Source organism: Bufo gargarizans, chromosome 3, assembly GCF_014858855.1.
Source record: "Bufo gargarizans isolate SCDJY-AF-19 chromosome 3, ASM1485885v1, whole genome shotgun sequence".
In the NCBI taxonomy this organism is placed as follows: Eukaryota; Metazoa; Chordata; class Amphibia; order Anura; family Bufonidae; genus Bufo; species Bufo gargarizans.
In genome coordinates, this window is record NC_058082.1 from 390,380,549 (window position 1) to 390,395,533 (window position 14,985).

At 42.2% G+C, this 14,985-nt stretch overlaps 1 protein-coding gene across 4 annotated transcripts in view; it reads left to right on the plus strand.

Annotated features, from left to right (window-relative positions):
• Nucleotides 1-14,985, plus strand: part of DCAF6 (DDB1 and CUL4 associated factor 6) — a 1,153,281-nt gene that overhangs the window by 72,440 nt on the left and 1,065,856 nt on the right. The gene's annotated exons all lie outside the window — the stretch shown is intronic.

Here is a 14,985-nt window from a genome sequence, read left to right on the forward strand (position 1 = left end):
ATGGGCGCATCAAGGTAAGAAGAGAGGCAGATGAAGTGATGCACCCATCATGCCTAGTGCCTACTGTACAAGCCTGTGGGGGCAGTGCTATGATCTGGGTTTGCTGCAGTTGGTCAGGTCTAGGTTCAGCAACAGTATGTGCTCCAAGAATGAGGTCAGCTGACTACCTGAACATACTGAATGACCAGGTTATTCCCTCAATGGATTTTTTTTCTTCCCTGATGGCATGGGCATATTCCAAGATGACAATGCCAGGACTCAAATTGTGAAAGAGTGGTTCAGGGAGCATGAGACATCATTTTCACACATGGATTGGCCACCATTGCCAGACCTTAACCCCATTGAGAATCTTTGGGATGTGCTGGTGAAGGCTTTGCGCAGCAGTCAGACTCTACCTTCATCAATGCAAGATCTTGGTGAAAAATTAATACAACACTGGATGGAAATAAATCTTGTGACGTTGCAGAAGCTTATCGCCACAGCGAATGCATGCTGTAAAGCCAAAGGTGGTCCAACGAAATATTTTTGTTGCCGACTTTATTTTGGGATGGGCAGTGTATAATCTAATGGTAGGGCATTTCAGCTTGACTACTCTGACAGTACAGAATCCTTAACTGTGTTGATGTCTAATGGTGGCTTTACACTGCTAGATTATCAGAGATGAACCTTTTTATGAATGCTCGTTCACAATAATCTGTGTAAAGGCGCCGCTTATCACCAGATAAACAAGCAAAACGATCATCGGGTGAAACAATTGGTCATGTGGGCACACCTCAGTCATTGTTTCTGGGCAGCAGATTAGTGTTTACACCGCACAATCTTCTGCCCAGAATCTATGAATCTCTATTCTGACCCCCATAACTTTATTTTATTATGATTATTATTATAGTTGTGTGTGGGGTCTCATTTTTTGTGGAGTGACCTGTAGCTTTTATTGATATCAGTTGGGTGTGTAGGACATTTTGACTCCTTTTTTTTATACATTTTGGGACAGATGAAGAGACAAAAAAAATTGCAAATACTGCCGACGTATATAGTCGTACAGCAGTAGCGCAGAGGTTAATCCTTACTATTGGAAGGATGATTAAACAGGGGTACATACTATTTATCATAAAGGTTTTTTTTATTTTGCTGCATCTTCACATACAATTACAGCAGTGCCGTCCTCATTTGGAGGCAATTTTGTGCATGCCAATCCACCATTTTTCTGAAATTACATAAACAGTGAATTTTGTGGCCATTTTGCATTGCCACTTATCTGCCTACCAAAAAACAACATGGACAACAGAAGAAAAGACCAGAAGAGCCTTTTCTCCCTTTTGGCCTTGCTTTTTCTTGAAAATGTTGCTAAATTCAGTAGTTATATAACTGCAGACACACATGGCAGACTGGCATTCAAAAAGTCCAAATGATTTTTTAATGGCTATAGTGCCCGTCCTTCATGGTGCTGTTTTCCCTCCCAGCCCCACATTGCCTCTTAGATAACTCACGCTTCAACTTGCATCCTGCAGACAGCACTAATGACCAGCAAGCTTGAAGTAGCAATTTGTCAGGCCAACGCCTGACTTCTAACTATCCAGCGCAGCACGCCACATTCTGTGCGGTGGTCTGGGCACCAGGTTCACACTCAAAGATGGAGCTTTCTCTTCTTGCCGCACTGCTCCTGCTCTCTCTGGGCCTTGCTGTTTCTTTTTAGCGTGGTGCAGTACGCCGCCCTGCAGGGTATTGCGATAGTGAAGTCACAGTTAATCGGTCAAACGAGGGTTGCTCTTGGTTACTCACAGTTTATGGGAGACCCTGGGCAGACGTACAGCAGTGATGGAGAGGCTGGCACAGGAGACCTCTGGGGCACTCTCGGTGTATAGGGACCAGGCCTGATGTTGGGTGAGGTGCCCTGGATGTTGCAGATGTTTAATGTGCTGGGGGCAAGGTCGCTTTAAGATTCGTGACGCCAGTGCCTGTAACAGTGGCACACCGATTTTATAGTAGTAATAACTGAGAACAGTTAACTTTATACAGTCTTTGGTAACGTTCCATACACAGCAGCAGTTGTAAGCAGGCTTTCACAATAATGGCAGGTGCAATGTTCTTTTGCAAGATACTCAGAGGCTAAAAACAACACTTACAGACCAGGCTGCACCTTTTCCTCAGAAATCCTGTGCACTATTCCTCAGAACTCCTGGCTGTCTCAATCCCAAGGCCCGTATGCCCTAATGCTGGCTTTATCCTTGGTAGAAAACTTCCTCAGGTATATATCCCTTGCTTTAGGTAAATAATCCTTCTGCCCTTCAGCTCCTCTCAGGTTGGCTGGAATACTCTTCTGCTCTGCTCTCTGGTTATGGGAACTGCAGGTTTCTCTCAGGAGGCAAACTCTTCCCCTGGTAACAAATCTTCTGAGCTAACTCTGGCTCAATATCCTCAGGCAGGCTTGACTGAATCCACTAGCCTCCTGGTGGCAAGTAGAAGCCTGGGCTGTGTAGCTGCATGTCAGGAGGGTGCCCTCAGCTTCTCTCTGGCTAAGGTGCACTCTCACTTCCATCTCTCCACAGACTCCTGACTACACAGACTCCCTCCTCCCTCTAGTGTCTAGGATGATGAACTACACCCTAATAGGCCTGCTACACACATCACAGGGAAGAAATTTACATAAAAGCATATAAGAATACATTAAAATGGACTGTTAAATACACTACCACTGTCCCTCAGGAGTAGGAGAACCACGTGGCCCAATTGACCCTTGTGTAGTGCCCACATTTACCTAGTGGGACATTACACGTGGCACTGAGGCTCAACTCTTTTACCCTGCTGACCCAAATGCCCCTATTATATATTTCTGGCAACTGAAACCTGCACGCTTTGGTAAAACTTGCCCGAGTGGTGGTGCACACAGAGGGGTCAGAAAAGGAAATTTAGATGGAGTGCCTCCCACACATTATACCATATCCACAGTATATTTAAAAAAAAGTGTGATAGATTCCGGTTAAATTTTTGGGACTTGCACCTGTCTCTAGTATGGGTGGTCCCACATTTGCATCCTGGGCTGTTGCCTTAAAGGGGTTGTTTCACCTCAACAATAATCAACATTTATTCTGTCCCTTGTAGTCCTAGGATCCATTCTGTAATGTATTTCCATTTACCATTTTAATTTGTTCACCACTATTTTATCCTTATACAGACTCAAATTTTGTGCTAGTTTGTAGTGGATATTGCCACTGCTGTAATGTTATCAGCGGTGGCCAGGCAAGTGCAGAGAAAGACCATCATCCGGCTGCTATGGGTTTCTATGGAATGAGCACAGTGAAAGAGCACTGTTTCTTAAAGTATCACCCAGTGACCATGCTCATTTGAGATACAGTAGAGAGCAGACATTTTTGGCACATCCTTTGAATAAGCTATTAGGGTTGTTTCGGGTATCAAACTTTTGATACCCAATCAATACTTTTAGCCCGGTATCTTATCAATACCGGGATTTGTCTTATATCGATACTAGGCTGTGCTACTGCACAGCCCGGTATCAGAGAATATGGATTGCACTGCTCTCAGAGTGCGCCATGTTCCCTCAGCAGCACAGGTAAGAAGGAAACAGTGTCTCCCTCCCCCTGTGCTGCTGCTGCTTCCAAGAGTACAAGGAGCGGAGGAGGGGAGGGCCTGTGGCCACTGCACCACCAATGATAACTAATGTTTAATACATTACAAATGCAGGCGGCGGCAGAAACGCATTGCCGGAACCCTGCCTGTGACAGGGCGCTGCGATCCGCATCGGCAATGTGTTTCCTCCGCCAGCTGTATTTGTATATTAATAAAAGTTAATTATCATTGGTGGTGCAGTGAGCCCCCCGTCCCCAGTATTTAAAACATTTGTCGTGCAGTGCCCCCCCCCCCCCAAGACAAAATAATAAAAACATTGGTGGCGCAGTGCGCCCTCCCTTCCCCAGTATTAAAATCATTGGTGGCAGTGGCCACAGGGTCCCCTCTCCTCCTCTCATTGGTGGCAGTGGCAGCTTCTGATCGGAGTGTAATCCTGGGGCTCCGATCGGTTACCATGGCAGCCAGGACGCTACTGAAGCTCTGGCTGTCATGGTAAGCTCCCTGCTGCTGTGTCTACTATGCAAAGGGCAGCAGGGAGAGTGTGAAGTCCTATTCACCCTAATAAAGCTCTATTAGGGTGAATAGGACAAGGGATTAAAAGATCCCAGGTTCTAGCCCCTACGGGGGATAATAGTAAATAAAAAGTAACTAAAAAAAACAAACACCAAAGTACTATAGGTTTAAATCGTCACTCTCCCAATTTCACATAAAAAATAATATATAAACAATAAATAAATAAAATATTACATATCGCCACATCCCAAAAGTCCAAACTATTAAAATGTCAAAAAATATCTCCTATTACGGAGATACCGTAAAAAATAAATAAAATAAAAAACCTCGGGATTCACCATTTTATTAATTTTTTGTCCCCCCAAAAATAGGATAGGACTGTTCGATTATGGTCCGGACGTTCCATAAAATGCGGAATACAGCTTTTTGGGGCATTTTATTTATTTTGCGTGATATCGAATGGTATCTAGTATCGCAATACTTTTTTTATGGTATTGAAATCTAATCAAAATTTTGGTATCGAAACAACCCTATAAGCTATAATTTTCTAAGATTAGAATAATCCTTTAAATAAAGAAGGCATTTTAACCCCTTAAAGACTTCCCGAGTCCTTAACGACTCAGGGCGTACCGGTACGTCCTAAGTTTAAATCGCGATTGCGGTGCGACGGGGGTTAATCGCAACAGGATGTCCGCTAAAATCATTTAGCAGGCATCCTGTCACAATGCCGGTTTCTCTACTTCTGTAATACATAGTAATACCCCCAAAAGTTGTGATGACTTTACATTCCTCATATGTCTACTTCATGTTTGAATTATTTGGGAATGATATTTTATTTTTTGGGGATGTTACAAGGCTTAGAAGTTTAGAAGCAAATCTTGAAATTTTTCTGAAATTTACAAAAACCCAATTTTTAGGGACCACTACAGGTCTGAAGTCACTTTGCAAGGCTTACATAATTGAAACTGCCCAAAAATGACCCCATTCTGTAAACTACACCCCTCAAGGTATTCAAAACTGATTTTACAAACTTCGTTAACCCGTTAGGTGTTGCACAAGAGTTATTGGCAAATGGGGATGAAATTTAAGAATTTCATTTTTTTTGCCTAATTTTCCATTTTAACCGATTTTTTCCACTAACAAACCAAGGGTTAACAGCCAAACAAGACGGTATCTTTATTGCTCTGACTCTGCCGTTCACAGAAACACCCCATATGTGGCCGTAAACTACTGTACGGGCATACAGTAGGGCGTAGAGGGAAAGGTGCGCCGTATGGTTTTTGGAAGCCAGATTTTGCTGGACTGGTTTTTTGACACCATGTCCTATTTGAAGCCCCCCTGATGCACCCCTAGAGTAGAAACTCCCAAAAAGTGACCCCATCTAAGAAACTACACCCCTCAAAGTATTCAAAACAGATTTGACAAACTTTGTTAACCCTTTAGGTGTTGCACAAGATTTAATGGAAAATAGAGAGACAATTTCAAAATTTCACTTTTTTGGCAGATTTTCCATTTTAATATTTTTTTTTCAAGTTACAAAGCAAGGGTTAACAGCCAAACAAAACTCATTATTTATGGCCCTGATTCTGTAGTTTACAGAAACACCCCATATGTGGTTGTAAACTGCTGTACGGGCACACGGCAGGACACAGAAGGAAAGGAATGCCATACGGTTTTTGGAAGGCAGATTTTGCTGGACTGGTTTTTTTGACACCATGTCCCATTTGAAGCCCCCCTGATGCACCCCTAGAGTAGAAACTCCCAAAAAGTGACCCCATTTTAGAAACTACGGGATAGGATGGCAGTTTTGTTGGTACTAGTGTAGGGTACATATGATTTTTGGTTGCTCTATATTGCACTCTTTGTGCGGCAAGGTAACAAGAAATTGGCTTTTTTGGCACTTTTTTTTGTTATTTACAACATTCATCTGACAGGTTAGATCATGTGGTAATTTTATAGAGCAGGTTGTCACGGACGCGGTGATACCCAATATGTATACAATTTTTTTTATTTATGTTTTATAAAATGACAATTTTTAAAACCAAAAAAATGTTTTAGTGTCTCCATAGTCTAAGAGCCATCGTTTTTTCAGTTTTTGGGCGATTATCTTAAGTAGGGTCTCATTTTTTGCGGAATGAGATGACTTGGCACTATTTTGGGGTGCATATTACTTTTTGATCGCTTGCTATTACGCGGCGATGCCTAATATGTATACTTTATTTATGTAAGTTTTACACAATTATTTAATTTTTTGTGTTTCCATAGTCTAAGAGCCATAGTTTTTTTCAGTTTTTGGGCGATTATATTAGGTAGGGTATGATTTCTGCGGGATGAGATGACTGTTTGATTGGTACTATTTTGGTGTACATGCAACTTTTTTGATCACTTTTATTATCTTTTTTGGGAAGTAAGGTGGGCAAAACTTGAATTTTCTCATAGTTTTTATTTTTATGGCGTTCACCGTGCGGGAAAAGTAACATGACTGTTTTATAGATCAGGTCGTTACATACACGGTGATACCTAATATGTGTAGTGTATTTTTTTTTTTTTTCAGTGATAGATGTGTTTTTGTTTGTTTGTTTTTTTACATTTTTTTTTTTTTTACTTTTTTTTTTGGACCCAGACCCACTTGGTTCTTGAAGATCCAGTGGGTCTGATGTCTGTATAATAGAGTACAGTACACTATATAGTGTTTTGTACTGTATTTTACTTACACTTTGTTTGAACCGATCTATGCCTTTAGCACAGATCTGTTCAGCACCATGGACAGCAGGATGCCTGAGAAGGCGTCCTGTTGCCATGGGAACCTTCCCCGTCTGCTCAGTTGTGGCCACAACTTCGCAGACGGGGAAGGGTAAGGATGGGGGCTGTCTGGGGGCTCTCTCCCTCTCCATCGGGGGGCTGCAAAGGCACAGCAACCCCCCGATGGGAGAGGGAGAGAGCTCCCTGACCCTGACAGTTAACCTTTTTTTTATACAGCGGTCCGTACGGACCGCGGTATGGAAAGGGTTAAACGGCTGACATCTGCACATATGTCAGCCATTTATACCAGAGTGTCAGCAATGTGCTGACACTCTGGTATAACCACTGGCCACCAACGAATTTTCAAGAGGAGGCGGGCGGGGGATCGCGATTCCGCCTGCCGCACCGCCCGCACTGCCCCCACTGCCCACAACCCCCCCTGCACCACCCGCCAGCATAAAATCATGCAGGAGTGCAGGGGGGTGCAAAATCGATAGTTTAGGCACACTAAAGTTTCTGATCCCGATCAGAAAGCGCAGCAAACCGCAGGTCTGAATTGACCTGCAGTTTGCGGCGATCGCTGATATGGGGGGGTCACATGACCCCCCCTGGCGTTCTGACAGGATGCCGGCTGAATGATTTCAGCCGGCATCCTGTTCGGATTAATCCCTGTGGCGCCGCAATCGCGATTTAAACTTAGGACTGGTATGCCCTGAGTCCTTAAGGATTCGGGAAATAGGGCGTACCGGTACACCCTAAGTCTTTAAGGGGTTAAAGGACCTGCTGAGATCATTTCAGTAATCGTCTTGTTAATTCAGGTGAGAATGTTGACGAGCACAAGGCTGGTGATCATTATGTCAGGCTGATTGGGTTAAAATGGCAGACTTGACCTGTTAAAAGGAGGGTGATGCTTGAAATCATTGTTCTTCCATTGTTAACCATGGGGACCTGCAAAGAAACGCGTGCAGCCATCATTGCGTTGCATAAAAATGGCTTCACAGGCAAGGATATTGTGGCTACTAAGATTGCACTTCTATCAACAATTTATAGGATCATCAAGAACTTCAAGGAAAGAGGTTCAATTCTTGTTAAGAAGGCTTCAGGGCGCCCAAGAAAGTCCAGCAAGCGTCAGGATCGTCCCCTAAAGAGCGTTCAGCTGCGGGATCGGAGTGCCACCAGTGCAGAGCTTGCTTAGGAATGGCATCTGCACTCACAGTGAGGCGAAGACTTTTGGAAGATGGCCTGGTGTCAAGAAGGGCAGCAAAGAAGCCACTTCTCTCCCAAAAAAACATCAGGGACAGATTGATCTTCTGCAGAAAATATGGTGAATGGACTGCTGAGGACTGGGGCAAAGTCATATTCTCCGATGAAGCCTCTTTCCGATTGTTTGGGGCATCAGGAAAATGGGTTGTCCGGAGAAGAAAAGGTGAGCGCTACCATCAGTCCTGTGTCATGCCAACAGTAAAGCATCCTGAGATCATTCATGTGTGGGGTTGCTTCTCATCCAAGGGAGTGGGCTCACTCACAATTTTGCCCAAAAACACAGCCATGAATTAAGAATGGTACCAAAACACCCTCCAACAGCAACTTCTTCCAACAATCCAACAACAGTTTGGTGAAGAACAATGCATTTTCAGCACGATGGAGCACCGTGCCATAAGGCAAAAGTGATAACTAAGTGGCTTGGGGACCAAAACATTGACATTTTGGGTCCATGGCCTGGAAACTCCCCAGATCTTAATCCCATTGAGAATTTGTGGTCAATCCTCAAGAGGCGGGTGGACAAACAAAAACCCACTAATTCAGACAAACTCCAAGAAGTGATTATGAAAGAATGGGTTGATATCAGTCAGGAATTGGTCCAGAAGTTGATTGAGAGCATGCCCAGTCGAATTGCAGAGGTCCTGAAAAAAAAAAGGGCCAACACTGCAAATACTGACTCTTTGCATAAATGTCATGTAAATGTAATGTAATTGTAATAAAATCCTTTGACACGTATGAAGTGCGTGTAATTATATTTCACTACATCACAGAAACAACTGAAACAAAGATCTAAAAGCAGTTTAGCAGCAAACTTTGTGAAAACTAATATTTGTGTCATTCTCAAAACTTTTGGCCACGACTGTATGAGTAATACACAGTGTATTACTCATTGTCAGTATGGGATCTGCATCTCCACTGCAGGGTGGCAGATCGCTGTCTACACATTGCAGCACTATGGGTCCCAGTACTGGCTTACCTTGTAGGAGACGCAGGTGCCCGCCAGCATACCGTTGCATCCGTCCTCTTTGCCAGGTGTCATCTGATGAGCTATAGCACGCGCGCGCGCACCTCTCCCTTTCTTATAGGAGTAGGCAGCTGGTTCCTGATTACCATCCCCACCCGGAGGCGGGGCTATTTGTATTTAAGGCAGCTTCACTCATCATTAAGTGCCCAAGCGTGGTTGTTGTACCTCTTGACTCCCGCTGAAGCACTCCACTGTGTCTGTTTATTGGATTTCCTGGATTCTGACCCCCGCTTCATTTGACTACGCTTCTGCCTGCTGTCTGTTTATTGGACCTCCTGGATTATAGACCTCTGCACTGCCTGACAACGCATCTGTCCATCTCTTCCTGTAAGTCTGCCTGGATCCAGACCCTGTGCTGCCTATGAGACTGCTTATATCTGCACTGCCTTATTATGCATCTGCCCATGTAAAGTCTGCCTGGATCCAGACTCTGTGCTGCCTATGAGACTGCTTATATCTGCACTGCCTGATTATGCATCTGCCCATGTAAAGTCTGCCTGGATCCAGACCCTGTGCTGCCTCTGAGACTGCTTATATCTGCACTGCCTGATTATGCATCTGCCCATGTAAAGTCTGCCTGGATCCAGACTCTGTGCTGCCTATGAGACTGCTTATATCTGCACTGCCTGATTATGCATCTGCCCATGTAAAGTCTGCCTGGATCCAGACCCTGTGCTGCCTCTGAGACTGCTTATATCTGCATGCTATATTGCTCTGAACTTTGTGTTGCCTGTATCTGTCAAGTGACTTTTTGAATACTGTCTGCCAGTAAAGACCATCTGTTACTTTATTCTGCCTTTGTTGGACTCTGTTCACACTATTGCAGGTAGCTGCATTCAAGGTAACAGGTGCAGACACCAGGGTCCTGTCTCTGAGAGTCAGCAGTCAGCGATATTGGACTAATTCCAGTCCTCTATCAGCTGACGCAGAGGATCCACATCCTCTGGTCGTAACACTCATACAGCCAATGCATTCCAATACAGAAGTATTAGAATGCATTGTAAAATAGATTAGACCCCCAAAAGTTGAAATCCCAAAGTGGGACAAAAAATAAAGTAAAAAAAAAAGTTGAAAAAATAAAGTTAAAAAAGTTGAAAAAATAAAGTTTCCCCCCAAAAATTAAGTTTCAAGTAAAAATAAACAAAAATGTCATTTTCCCCAAATAAAGTTAAAAAAAATTGGTAAAAAAAAGTATACATACAGGGAGTGCAGAATTATTAGGCAAGTTGTATTTTTGAGGATTAATTTTATTATTGAACAACAACCACGTTCTCAATGAACCCAAAAAACTCATTAATATCAAAGCTGAATATTTTTGGAAGTAGTTTTTAGTTTGTTTTTAGTTTTAGCTATTTTAGGGGGATATCTGTGTGTGCAGGTGACTATTACTGTGCATAATTATTAGGCAACTTAACAAAAAACAAATATATACCCATTTCAATTATTTATTTTTACCAGTGAAACCAATATAACATCTCAACATTCACAAATATAAATTTCTGACATTCAAAAACAAAACAAAAACAAATCAGTGACCAATATAGCCACCTTTCTTTGCAAGGACACTCAAAAGCCTGCCATCCATGGATTCTTTCAGTGTTTTGATCTGTTCACCATCAACATTGCGTGCAGCAGCAACCACAGCCTCCCAGACAATGTTCAGAGAGGTGTACTGTTTTCCCTCCTTGTAAATCTCACATTTGATGATGGACCACAGGTTCTCAATGGGGTTCAGATCAGGTGAACAAGGAGGCCATGTCATTAGATTTTCTTCTTTTATACCCTTTCTTGCCAGCCACGCTGTGGAGTACTTGGACGCGTGTGATGGAGCATTGTCTTGCATGAAAATCATGTTTTTCTTGAAGGATGCAGACTTCTTCCTGTAGGACTGGGAGTTGAGCTTGACTCCATCCTCAACCCGAAAAGGCCCCACAAGCTCATCTTTGATGATACCAGCCCAAACCAGTACTCCACCTCCACCTTGCTGGCGTCTGAGTCGGACTGGAGCTCTCTGCCCTTTACCAATCCAGCCATCTGGCCCATCCATCTGGCCCATCAAGACTCACTCTCATTTCATCAGTCCATAAAACCTTTGAAAAATCAGTCTTGAGATATTTCTTGGCCCAGTCTTGACGTTTCAGCTTGTGTGTCTTGTTCAGTGGTGGTCGTCTTTGAGCCTTTCTTACCTTGGCCATGTCTCTGAGTATTGCACACCTTGTGCTTTTGGGCACTCCAGTGATGTTGCAGCTCTGAAATATGGCCAAACTGGTGGCAAGTGGCATCTTGGCAGCTGCACGCTTGACTTTTCTCAGTTCATGGGCAGTTATTTTGCGCCTTGGTTTTTCCACACGCTTCTTGCGACCCTGTTGACTATTTTGAATGAAACGCTTGATTGTTCGATGATCACGCTTCAGAAGCTTTGCAATTTTAAGACTGCTGCATCCCTCTGCAAGATATCTCACTATTTTTGCCTTTTCTGAGCTTGTCAAGTCCTTCTTTTGACCCATTTTGCCAAAGGAAAGGACGTTGCCTAATAATTATGCACACCTGATATAGGATGTTGATGTCATTAGACCCCACCCCTTCTCATTACAGAGATGCACATCACCTAATATGCTTAATTGGTAGTAGGCTTTCGAGCCTATACAGCTTGGAGTAAGACAACATGCATAAAGAGGATGATGTGGTCAAAATACTCATTTGCCTAATAATTCTGCACTCCCTGTATTAGGTATCGCTGCTTCCTTATCGGCTGGCTCTATAAACATATCACATGACCTAACCCCTCAGATGAACACCATAAAAAATAAAACCTGTGCTAAATAAACAATTTTTTTTGTCACCTTACATCACAAAAAGTACAACAGCAAGCGATCAAAAAGGCGTTTGCCCACCAAAATAGTACCAATATAACAGTCACCTCATCCCGCAGAAAATGAGCCCCTGAGATAATCGCCCAAAAAATAAAAAGTAAATATGGCTCAGAATATGGAGACACTAAAACTTCATTTTTTTTGTTTCAAAAATGATATTATTGTGTAAAACTTACATAAATAAAAAAAAGTTGACTTATTAGGTATCGCCGCGTGCGTATCGACCGGCTCTATAAAAATATCACATGACCTAACCCTTCAGGTGAATACCGTAAAAAATAAAAATGGTGTAAAAAAAGCAAGCGATATAAAAAGTCACACGCACCCTAAAATAGTGCCAATAAAACGGTCATCTCATCCCGCAAAAATCATACCCTATCCAAGGTAATCGCCCAAACACTGAAAAAAAATTATGGCTCTCAGACTATGGAAACACTAAAACATGATTTTTTTTTGTTTAAAAAAAGAAATTATTGTGTAAAACTTACCTAATATGTATACTTTTTTTTAAATTTATGTATCGTCGCTTCCGTGACAACCTGGTCTATAAAAATATCACATGATCTAACCTGTCAGATGAATGTTGTAAATAGCAAAAAATGAAAACGGTGCCAAAACAGCTATTTATTGTTACCTTGCCTCACAAAAAGTGTAATATAGAGCAACCAAAAATCATATGTACCCTAAACTAGTACCAACAAAACTGCCACCCTATCCCGTAGTTTCTAAAATGGGGTCACTTTTTTGGAGTTTCTACTCTAGGGGTGCATCAGGGGGGCTTCAAATGGGACATGGTGAAAAAAAAAAAAAAAAAACAGTCCAGCAAAACCTGCCTTCCAAAAACCGTATAGCATTCCTTTCCTTCTGCACCCTGCTGTGTGCCTGTACAGTGGTTCACGACCACATATGGGGTGTTTCTGTAAACTACAGAATCAGGGCCATAAATAATGAGTTTTGGTTGGCTGTTAACCCTTGCTTTGTAACTGGAAAGAAATTATTAAAATGGAAAATCTGCCAAAAAAGTGAAATTTTTAAATTGTATCTCTATTTACCATTAATTCTTGTGGAACACCTAAAGGGTTAACGACGTTTGTAAAAGCCATTTTGAATACCTTGAGGGGTGTAGTTTCTAGAATGGGGTCATTTTTGGGTGGTTTCTATTATGTATGCCTTGCAAAGTGACTTCAGACCTGAACTGGTCCCTAAAAATTAGGTTTTTGAAAATTTCTATAAAATTTCAAGATTTGCTTCTGAACTTCTAAGCCTTGTAACATCCCCCCCCCCCCCAAAAAAAAACTAAAAAAATATCATTCCCAAAATGATCCAAATATGAAGTAGACATATGGGGAATGTAAAGTAATACCTATTTTTGTAGGTATTACTATGTATTATAGACGTAGAGAAATTGAAATGTGCTATTTCTTACAAATTTTGGGTAAATTTTGTATTTTTTTTATAAATAAAAATGAATTATTTTGACTTCATTTTGCCAATGTCGTGAAGTACAATATGTGACAAAAAAACAGCCTCAGAATGGCCTGGATAAGTCAAAGCGTTTTAAAGTTATCAGCACTTAGGCCCCTTTCACACGGGCTAGTATTCCGCGCGGGTTGAACGCATTGCACCCGCACTGAATCCGGACCCACTCATTTCTATGGGGCTGTTCACATGAGCGGTGATTTTCCCGCATCACTTATGCGTTGCATGAAAATCGCAGCATGTTCTATATTCTGCGTTTTTCACGTAACGCAGGCCACATAGAAATTAATGGGGTTGCGTGAAAATCGCAAGCATCCGCAAGCAAGTGATTTTAACGCATGGTGAAGAAGTTCGGGTTTGGGTACCAAACATGCGCGATTTTCCTCACGCGAGTGCAAAACGCATTACAAGGTTTTGCACTTGCGCGGAAAAATCGCGCGTGTTCCCGCAACGCACCCGCCTCTTATCCGGGCCAAAAATATGACGCCCGTGTGAAAGAGGCCTTAAAGTGACACTGGTCAGATTTGCAAAAAATTGCCTGGTCCTTAAGGTGAAATAGGGCTGAGTCGTTAAGGGGTTAAGCAGACTACAGTCAGGGTAGTGTAAATGTGTGTGTTTTTTATATTTATTTTTTATTTATATAATGAATTAGATTTTTTTGGGCCTGGAATCTTGCATTATGTGAGGCTTTTAAAAGGATGATTTAGACTGTGGTGCACCATTTCAGTCACAAAAAGGAAAACAAAAAAATAAAATAAAACCCTCCTTTATTGAAAATTCGGACATGGAATTGTGACTTTTGTTAAGGGTTGTGCAGTGAAAATCTACAACAATTTACAGTAGACTACAGTGCCCTGTGGATTCCCATTACTGTTTATATAGTCTTCATAGTGCATGTATAGCACTGTATATTGGCTATAGTGGAGATTACCCCCGCCCAGGCCATTGATACTAGTCGTGATGTCACTGGGCCTGCGGCAAACAGCGAGAAGGCCGCGATACTACTGCCAGCGCCGCTGCCTTCTCAAACATCTGATCGTGGGGTCCCGGGTGTCGGACCCAGCCAATCAGATGCTGATGATCTATCCAGAGGATAGATAATCATTTAAAAAAAAACTGCAGAACCCCTTTAAAGTTTACGTTCGGATCTACAATGTACCAATGGTACCAGTTAAAGGGCAGACCTCCCGGCGATTTTTTATTTTTGTTTTGGTTTGTTTTTTATATATGCAAGATAACTGTACCAAGACAAACATATTTTCTTCCTATAAATTTTGAACAATAATGGAGGTGTTCTGTGTACAAATACGCAAATACAGAAAAGTATAATTTGTGACATATCTGTTATATGTATGAATCTGTTATGCTAGGGGTGAACATCTGGAATGCATATTGTTATAGTCAAAGGGATGGATTGATGTTTAGCTTGTATGGATATTATTTCACATTCAGATACAGTCTATTTTTCAATTTTGGTCTTGCTTGCATTGTTCTGTATTTTAA